Source organism: Oryzias latipes, chromosome 19 (genome assembly GCF_002234675.1).
Source record: "Oryzias latipes chromosome 19, ASM223467v1".
NCBI lineage: Eukaryota > Metazoa > Chordata > Actinopteri > Beloniformes > Adrianichthyidae > Oryzias > Oryzias latipes.
The window spans coordinates 13,681,868-13,690,758 of record NC_019877.2 but is presented as its reverse complement, the minus strand read 5'-3'; the positions used below and the strand labels follow the sequence as shown (position 1 = coordinate 13,690,758).

The 8,891-nt window shown below is 40.5% G+C and overlaps 1 long non-coding RNA gene across 1 annotated transcript; it reads right to left on the bottom strand.

Moving 5' to 3' along the window:
• Positions 1-4,308: 4,308 nt before the first annotated feature.
• Positions 4,309-8,856, bottom strand: LOC110013445. The gene is made up of 3 exons (XR_002872139.1): positions 7,424-8,856; positions 7,208-7,317; positions 4,309-4,827 (listed from the first exon to the last, which is right to left on the bottom strand). It is a non-coding gene; the product is annotated as an uncharacterized LOC110013445 (long non-coding RNA).
• Between the last annotated feature and the right edge of the window lie 35 nt (positions 8,857-8,891).

The following is an 8,891-nucleotide window of genomic DNA, read 5'->3' as shown; positions in this document are numbered from 1 at the left end:
ATTTTCCCCGCTGTATCAACATATGTTTCAACAAAGCTTGTTGTTAATGATGATTAAAAAAAAACATATAAAACAACACATGTGATGTTTTCTGTGAGAAGTGCTTGACACATCAAAATACGCATCACATGAAGAAAAAGATAAACGCAAAAAATAAATGTATATGGCTGGGATTGAACCTAGGACCTCTAGATGTAATTACCACTGACTATTCCACTGAGCTATCTGTAATGACAAAGCAGTGATATAGCATTGTACATTCATTGCATTGTTGTTTTTTTCAATATAAAATGTTCTTAGTGTATTGTTTTATTAGGAAAAACCGAGTTAAAATGATCCTGAGCTACAGAACGTTTTTTACTAGGAGCCATGGTAAAGTGCAATGAACTAACGCTGATTCCAATACAGGGGAAACACTGGAACTGGTCGGAAAACGTTCAGGATTCATTTCGCATTTCTAGAGAATAGCGCGCCCAACTGTTCAAAACAAAAGTGACATCTGAAGCGTTCGACCAAACAAAGCATTTGGCACGTCATACGTCATCAACCACGTGATCTGCGCTAGTTGACACACGCCCCGAAACATTGTGCCAAAACACTCTGCTTCATGAAGGTGAACCGCACGCCGAAGCGCCGTGTCAAACGGGCCATCCCTAGTTTTTAGTTTATTTAAGTTATAAAAGATGCTGTTACACCTGGAACCTCCTGCCTCCTCTCTGCTTTTGGGTGCTCCCTCACAACCCTCCCGCCGTAACAGATTCTTAACAAAAAGTTCAATTTTTGTTATCTGTCCATAGAACATTCTGCCAGTAGCTTTGTGGCTTGGCAACATGTACAGCCCATTCCAAATTATTATGCTATTGCTATTTTTCTATGTTTTTTCCAAATACTTAATGCAAATGTCAGTCATAATACATTTTAACTCAAGTATATCTTCTTCTTCTTCTTTCTCTTTCGGCTTTTCCCATCAGGGGTCGCCACAGCGAATCATCCTTTTCCACCTCACTCTATCATGGACATCTTCTACCCTAACATTAGCCAACTTCATGTCCTCTGTTAAGACATCCATGTATCTCCTCTTTGGCCGTCCTCTTGCCCTCCTGCCAGGCAGCTCCATCTCCAACATCCTTCTACCAATATATCCACTATCCCTCCTCTGAACATGTCCAAACCATCTCAGTCTGGCTTCTCTGACTTTGTCGCTGACACAGGCAACATGAGCCGTCCCTCTGATGTACTCGTTCCTTATCCTGTCTAACCTGGTCACTCCTAAGGAGAACCTCAACATCTTCATCTCCGCTACCTCCATCTCAGCCTCTTGTCTCTGTCTCACTGCTACCGTCTCTAACCCATAGAGCAGAGCTGGTCTCACCACTGTCTTGTACACCTTTCCTTTGAGTCTTGCTGGCACTCTTCTGTCACACAACACTCCTGACACTTTCCTCCAACCGCTCCAACCTGCCTGCACTCGCCTCTTCACCTCTTTTCCACAATCCCCATCACACTGAACTGTTGACCCCAAGTACTTAAACTCCTGCACCTTCTTCACCTCAGTCCCCTGTAACCTAACGCTTCTACCTTGATCCCTCTCGTTCAGACACATGTATTCTGTCTTACTACGACTGACCTTCATACCTCTTCTTTCCAGAGCAAACCTCCACCTCTCTAGCTGTTCCTCCACCTGCTCTCTACTCTCACTGCAAATTACAATGTCATCCGCAAACATCATTGTCCAGGGAGATTCCTGTCTTACCTCGTCTGTCAGCCTGTCCATCAGCATAGCAAACAAAAAAGGACTCAAAGCTGATCCTTGGTGTAGTCCCACCTCCACCTTGAACTCCTCTGTCTGACCTACAGCACATCTCACCACCGTCATACTTCTCTCATACATGTCCTGAACTACTCTGACATACTTTTCTGCCACTCCAGACGACCTCATACAGTAACTCAAGTATATATTAATGGTTATTAAACAAACCTCCTGTTGAAAACACTTAGTTTCAAAAAATAAAAACTTTAAATGCACTGTCCACATTATTCTTCACAGCTGACTTCTACAACACTTCATAGATTTTAAAGAACCGGAAATTTGCATTTGTTGAACTTGCTGGGTCATATTTACTGAAATCAAAAGTTATGACATTCTAAATAACATGCTAAATGTCACAAGAACAGGGGGACAGCTGGATCGAAATGGAGCAGGTTTATTATCTCAGCTAAAAGTCCACAAAGCTAAATCAGGGTCAGGCTTGGGTAAGAGACATAAGACATAAGATCATAAGATCATAAGATCATATGATCTATAGATCATAGGAGGAGAGACAGGGAAGTCAAAATCCAGGTGAGGGTGAGGGCAGGCGGCAGACAGTCAGAAGACAGAAGGTCCAAATACAACGCTCGGTAAGGAAGGCAGAGTGGCAGAAGCAATACTTCGTACGGAGCCTCACTGAGTGCAGAGCTTAAGTATGCTGTGGTTGATGAATGAATGAGAGTCAGGGATGAGGAATCCAGGAAACTGGGGTTGCTGGAAGTTGTACTGTGGCTAGAATTCTGGAGCCGGCTCCCACCAGTGACCAGAGGGGGATTCCTGGTTTAGACGCTCCACTTGTCCATTGGACTGAGAGTGGTCTTCTGAGGTGAGACTCACGTTGATGCCCAAACCTTTGAACATTTCACGTCACACTCGTGAGGTAAAGTGGGAACCACAGTCTGACTCAATGTCCTCCAGGAGACCATAGTGCTGGAACAGCCATTTTTTTAGAGCTGTGGGCAGCTTAGGCATAGGGATCAACCGGCATGAATATGTGGGGGACTCTTTGCTGTGATAGAGAAGTGTTAAAGATGTCAGTGTACACCTCTGCCAGCTGTGTTGCGCATTCCTTTAGGAGCCAGTAACTAATAGTTATATTCATATTACTAAAATATTCAACATTATGTTTTTCAAAATGTTTTTTTTCTGATCATGACTATGATTAAAAAATTACTCCATAATAACAAAAATTCACCTCAAATCATGTTTCCTGTTGGTCTTCTCCAGGTTTGCACACACTGTAGCTGCTATTTTGGCCCATTAATCCAGGCTGATCTTCTCAAGATCTGTGATTTTTTGGGGCTGTTGCTGGAAAACACAGACTTTCTACTCACTTTTCAGATTATCTGTTGGACTTAGAGGCAGATACGGGCTAGACCACTTAATAACCATAAAATCCTTTCAGTGTAGCTACTCCTTTGTTGCTGGGGCAGTATATTTGGAATGGGTTTTGAACTTTTCAATGGTAAAAAAGTATACACATGAAATAAGAAGCTGTCAAAAGCAGCAGTCTGACTCTATAAGACCTGTATCTTTTACTCAGATAACCATTTCAAACAGGTGCCATTAATAGAAGTAATGGATGAAATATAGAAAAGCTTCTAAAGGAAGACTTGTTTGAAATAAATACAAATTTATGAACAATTATACAAAAACGTTCCTTAAAAACTCATACAATGTAATTTTATTGATTTTCTTTTAATTCTGTAACTCACAGCTGAATGGTATCTGAGCCCTCACATCTTTTTAAGTGGGAAAATTTGCAGCATTGGAGACTGATGAATTTATCTGTGTTCATTCAGTTCACCTGGAATCAATTTTTACGTCAAATATCCTAATTTCAGTTGTAAAGCAAGAGTATAAAGGTATCTATGCTATTAAAAAAAATTCTTTATAATCAGTTTAGTGAGCACAACTTTATTTAAGCAAGACATAGACATGAAAAATATTAATCTGAAACATGCAGTGTTTTTAATCAAATGTCACATCCAATCAGGAGACACATGCAAATATAATGAGGCTGTTTTTTTTAACATCTTTCGTAGAAATGCTGACACAGAGACACAAAAACCAATCGAAAAAATTGAGTTCACGTGGTGCAGCATCTTCAACAAAGATACCAGAAAACAGAGAACTTTGACTTTTGGATAAAGTTCGTTTGAGCTTATTGGCAAGCTGGTTCCATCTGTGTGCAGCATAGTAGCCAAGAGCAGCTTCACTCCTTTGCAGCTGGAACAGAAGTTACCGAACACGTCGCTAAAGCTAGAGGAGCATGGGCAAAAATTAAAAGAGGCAGAAGCGGGGCTTGGTGAACAGGACTCCAGGTCCGCGTTGGCAAATGAAGCGTTTCAACACATGCTGAAGGAACAACAGACACTGCAAGAAAAACTCAATGACATGGAGTCAAGATCCAGGAGAACCAACATGAGAATTTATGGGGTGCTGGAAGAATCGGTGGGGGGGGGGGGGGGGGGGGGGGGGGGGGGGGGGGGGTCAGTAATTCAGTTTGTGGAAAAGCTGATAATAAGTGAAGGACTGATTCAGGAGGGAACGGATTTGCAAATCTAGCGAGCTCATCGCTCTCTTGCCCCTAAGCCAGGCCCCGGAGGGCCACCAAGATCCATGATCATCGGTTTCCTGCAGTACAAGGTGAAAAAAACGTTTCCTGAGAACGCATGGAAGAAGAAATCCAGCTGGGAGACAAGTTCTAATTGTTCGACCAGGACTATACATCAGAGGTGGTCCAGAAATGCAAGGAGTACAGAGAAGTTAAACCTGCACTGAAAAAAAAGGAGAAAATCAGGAGAACTGGGCGCAGAAAGATAACAGCGCAGAGGAGGTTGAGAATGATCTGCGCCAGAGAGGGCGGCTGGACCAACCAGAGGTGGACCACACCGCAGAAGAAAATCCTCCATTTCAACTCCAGCAGACATCACCATGGCAACGCGTCCCACAGCGTCGCCAGAGAGATGCAGCAATACATGCGCGGGGGCACTTGCAGGAATTTCAGCGCAAGCCTAAAACATGAAGATAACGAATTAAAAAATATACAGACAGTGTAAAGCATTTACCACTTCCTGTCATGCGTTGTGCTGACTCTTTCTAAACGCTATGAACAATTAGAATCAGAATCAGAAACGTTTATTGTCATTGTAAGTGGGGATACAATAGTCAAAGCCGCATCTTCAAGTAGCAATACCTGTTTTATTAGGAACTTGTCCTGGGTAAAATTGGTGGTACCTAATGGGAAGCACCACTGATTCTGGATGGGGGCGCATTTCTCTCTCAGAGAGGCTCTCCCCAAAACCTGACGAGGGGTTTAAGACAAGGGACTTAAAAGACCCACCCTTGGGAGTTGATTTTATTTGTTTTTTATTCTTCACTTTTTCTTTTGATGTTCCTTAGTGTGATCCAATCACACTTGTTATTGTTTTTTGTTCAGAGTTTAATGTATTGTGCAATTATGATGATTTGCAACCATCCAATAAGAATCTTTCTCCATGTATGGCCAAATGTTAAAATAATGTCCCTTAATGTTAATGTTATGTTAATGGCTTAGGGAATCCTGTTAAAAGAGCAAGAGTTATGAATAAGTTGAAAAGAGACAACGTTCATGTTATTTTACTACAGGAAACAAATCTAAATGCCAAAGAGCACGAGAAACTTAAAAAATTTGGTTTTAGGAGTTTTTACTATAGCTCGATCACACAAATACATGAAAGGCTAAGTTTATTTTAATATTGTCAGAAGTAAGAGCCCTGTCTTCTGCTCTGGTCACCGGCTGGAACTGTCTCTAGAGTCCTAACCACACTACAGTTCCCAGCAACCCTAGCGCACACATCCTGGATGCTGCACACCTGACTCATTAATTCATCAATCACTGCATACCTGAGCACTGTACTGAGTGAAGCTCAGTGCGAAGCATTGCTTGTGCCACTCTGCCTTCATTACTGAGTGTTAGATTTTGATGTAATCTTCTGGTTCCTGACCCTGTAGGTGACTCAGTTTGCCTGATGTCTGTCCTGGCTCTCACCTGGATCCTGACTTCCCTGTCTCTCCTCCTATGATCTTATGTCTGTTATCGACCCAAGCCTTCCTGACCCTGATTTAGCTTTGGACTTGTAGCTGAGCCAATAAACCTGCTGCATTTGGATCAAGGCGTCTTCCTGTTCTTGTTACAATTGTAATGTGAAAACAACCAAATGCATCACAGCAGACAACAAAGATGATTGCAGCAAAAAAAACAAAAAAAAAAAACATCATCATCAATGTATGGAAAAACTTTGAATTTAGCAAAGACATGTGACCAAACAGTGTGGTAGAATGTTCTAATGATGTTCCATTAGTATTATTTTGATACGAAAAACACAATGAGCTGAACTTTATGAAACAAATCTGAATGTATTTGAAATTTATTCTAATTTGTTTGTTTGTTTGTTTGTTTGTTTGTAGGCGTTTTTAAATTAGACTGCATTATCTTGCAGAAAATACTGTACAAGAAATCGGGAAAACTGTTCAGTACCTAGGTATTTATCTCAGAGTCTCACTGCTTGAATTTTTGGCTGAAGATATCCAGGATCGATTTTAGGTCAGTGAATCAGATCTTTCAAAATGAAGCATTATGAAAGGTAAATCTTATCTTCAATTAGAAATATTATATTGATCGTTAAAATGATTATCGTTATACCCCTATTAAAATTTATAAATCCAACATTTTTTGGCTTAAGTACAAATTTTGAGTTTAATGTGGAAAACCTATTTGGTTATCAACATTTTTAATTGTTTTACAATTTATTACTGATTTATTATTTATTACTAAAAATGAATTGTTATTTCAAATACCATTATTGTCCTCCATAATTATCCTGCTGCATGATAAAGGAGCTGCATTATGGTTTGGTTGCGATCTTCTTAAAATTGGTAGAAAATGTGTTTCTGGCCTATTAACAGACGGGCAAGCTGTTGAGGTTGTACCCTGCCTTCATTCAATAGTAGCTTTGATGAATCCTGCAACCTCATGACCCTGAAAGGGATTCAGCTCTGTGTCACAAGGAGCTGGTATGTTTGAGAGATCCTTTTCCCTACATTAGCCTTACTGTCAACTCTTTGATAAAAGTAAACATTTAATCTTATAAGTATAAGATCACAGAAACCTTGTAGCAAATTTCGGCTTGCTAATCTTTTTACTAATGAAAGGTTTATATCTTCAAGTCTCTTGTTTAAACTAGCTATCATATCATCTAAGTTTTATTGTCAGATCCAAACATTCCTGTGTGGAAATCACAGCTGGCAATATATCTATTGTTTAAAAGCTAATTTATCTATTTTTTAAATGTATTATTCCATCTAATGTATGTTCTAAATTGTGACTAGTGGCAAAAATGCTCAAATACTTACATCTCTTCAACTGTCAGATCAGGTTTCTATAAAGCTTCATTTGGAACTGCAATATTTGAAATTCCACAAAAGTCTTTGGGTTCCCATTTAATATGTTCATTGTCCCATGTCTAAAAAAATAAAAGGGATGAAAGACTAATAAAGTATCATTAATGAGAAGGGGTGGGTACCAAGTATCATGCAGGATATACAGATTATTTTTGCTTTTAAACTTACCAAGTAAATCCCGACATATGAAACAAAAGTTTGATCAATCTCTCTCTGTGGACAACAAAACAAAGCACATGTGGTGCTCAGAGAAAAAGAATGTTATTACAATAAAATATCAATGAAAGGTTTAGTAACTCATCACATCTAGTATTTCTTTAATGACCATGTCAAGGTACACATTGACACGGAGAATGGTGGTAAGAGAATTTCAAGGAAAGGAGTCGCAGAAAACCAACATAGAAAAGCAATGCATTGCGCCCACTTGTGGCTGCATTGTGCAAGCAAAAACATAATGGCAATAAAGTCTCTCTACAACTACAGCACATGGAGATGAGCAGAGGGGAAAGTACACAACATTTGGGGGATCTGGTGTTGATGGTCACTGTCTCTGAGATGGTCTTTCCCAGTTGCACTTACTGCCTGCAGTTTGTCATAAAGACATGAGTCAGGAATGTGAGGTTGATGTAGCTTGTCCTAAACGACGTAGGATCCTGGGGAGTCCAGATGCTGCAGCATTAAGAGTAGTGACAGATTCACTGCATCGCCCATGGATCTGTTGATTAAGTTGGCAAACTGCAATGAGTCCAGGATTGGGACTGTGAAGGTCTTCAGGAGAGGCAGGAGCATAGGACCAAATGATGAGAAAGCAGCTAAAGCCAGACAAAATGCTAAAACACAGGCGAAAACATGAATCTCTATACAGAAAAGGTCAAAGACAGGATCTGACAACAATAGGAGCTGAAGACAAAGATTTTGTAGGTTTATTATTTCATTGCATTTTAGTGTTGAAAAACCTGTTCTGATACTTGTTCGGTGCTGGGGGCTCAATTGTGGAGCCCTCTGCAACCGTTTCTGGAAGTGCAAGTGCAGCAGGTCATTCCTCCCCACAGCCATCAGACCATACAAAACAGTACTACAGTTACACACTATGGTTACACCTACATGGTGAATTTCATTTGTTGTTGCTGTTGTTGTTTCTGTCGTTTTGGTTCTTTTAACGGGCATCATTGTTTGTTGTGTACTTTCATAGTTTCATTTCAATGTAACTTCATTGTGGAGTAATTTAAAGATGTTCTTCTGTTCTTTAATACTGTTGCACTGTTGAATGTCACTTTACTTCTGCAGACAAAAGAATTTCCTCATCGTGGGATGAAGAAAGTCTTATGTGTCATGTGGGGAGGGCTCGAGAGCCGGTAAGACCCAGATGCAGATGCAGGAGGCACACAGTTCCGGGGCAAGGGGTTTAATAGAAACAAAAAGCGCTGCAGAGCAGGATGACAAAACAAAACTAAAACTTACTGTGGCATGGCGAGGGACAAGGCATGAACACCATAAATGGGGTAATGAACCAACACAGGAGGAAGGCAGAGACAAGACTTATATACAGACAGGGCAGACAAGACACAGGTGAACACGATCAGGGCAGATGGGGACCAAAGGAAGTAAAACTCAAGAAACAAGACAAGACAGGAAA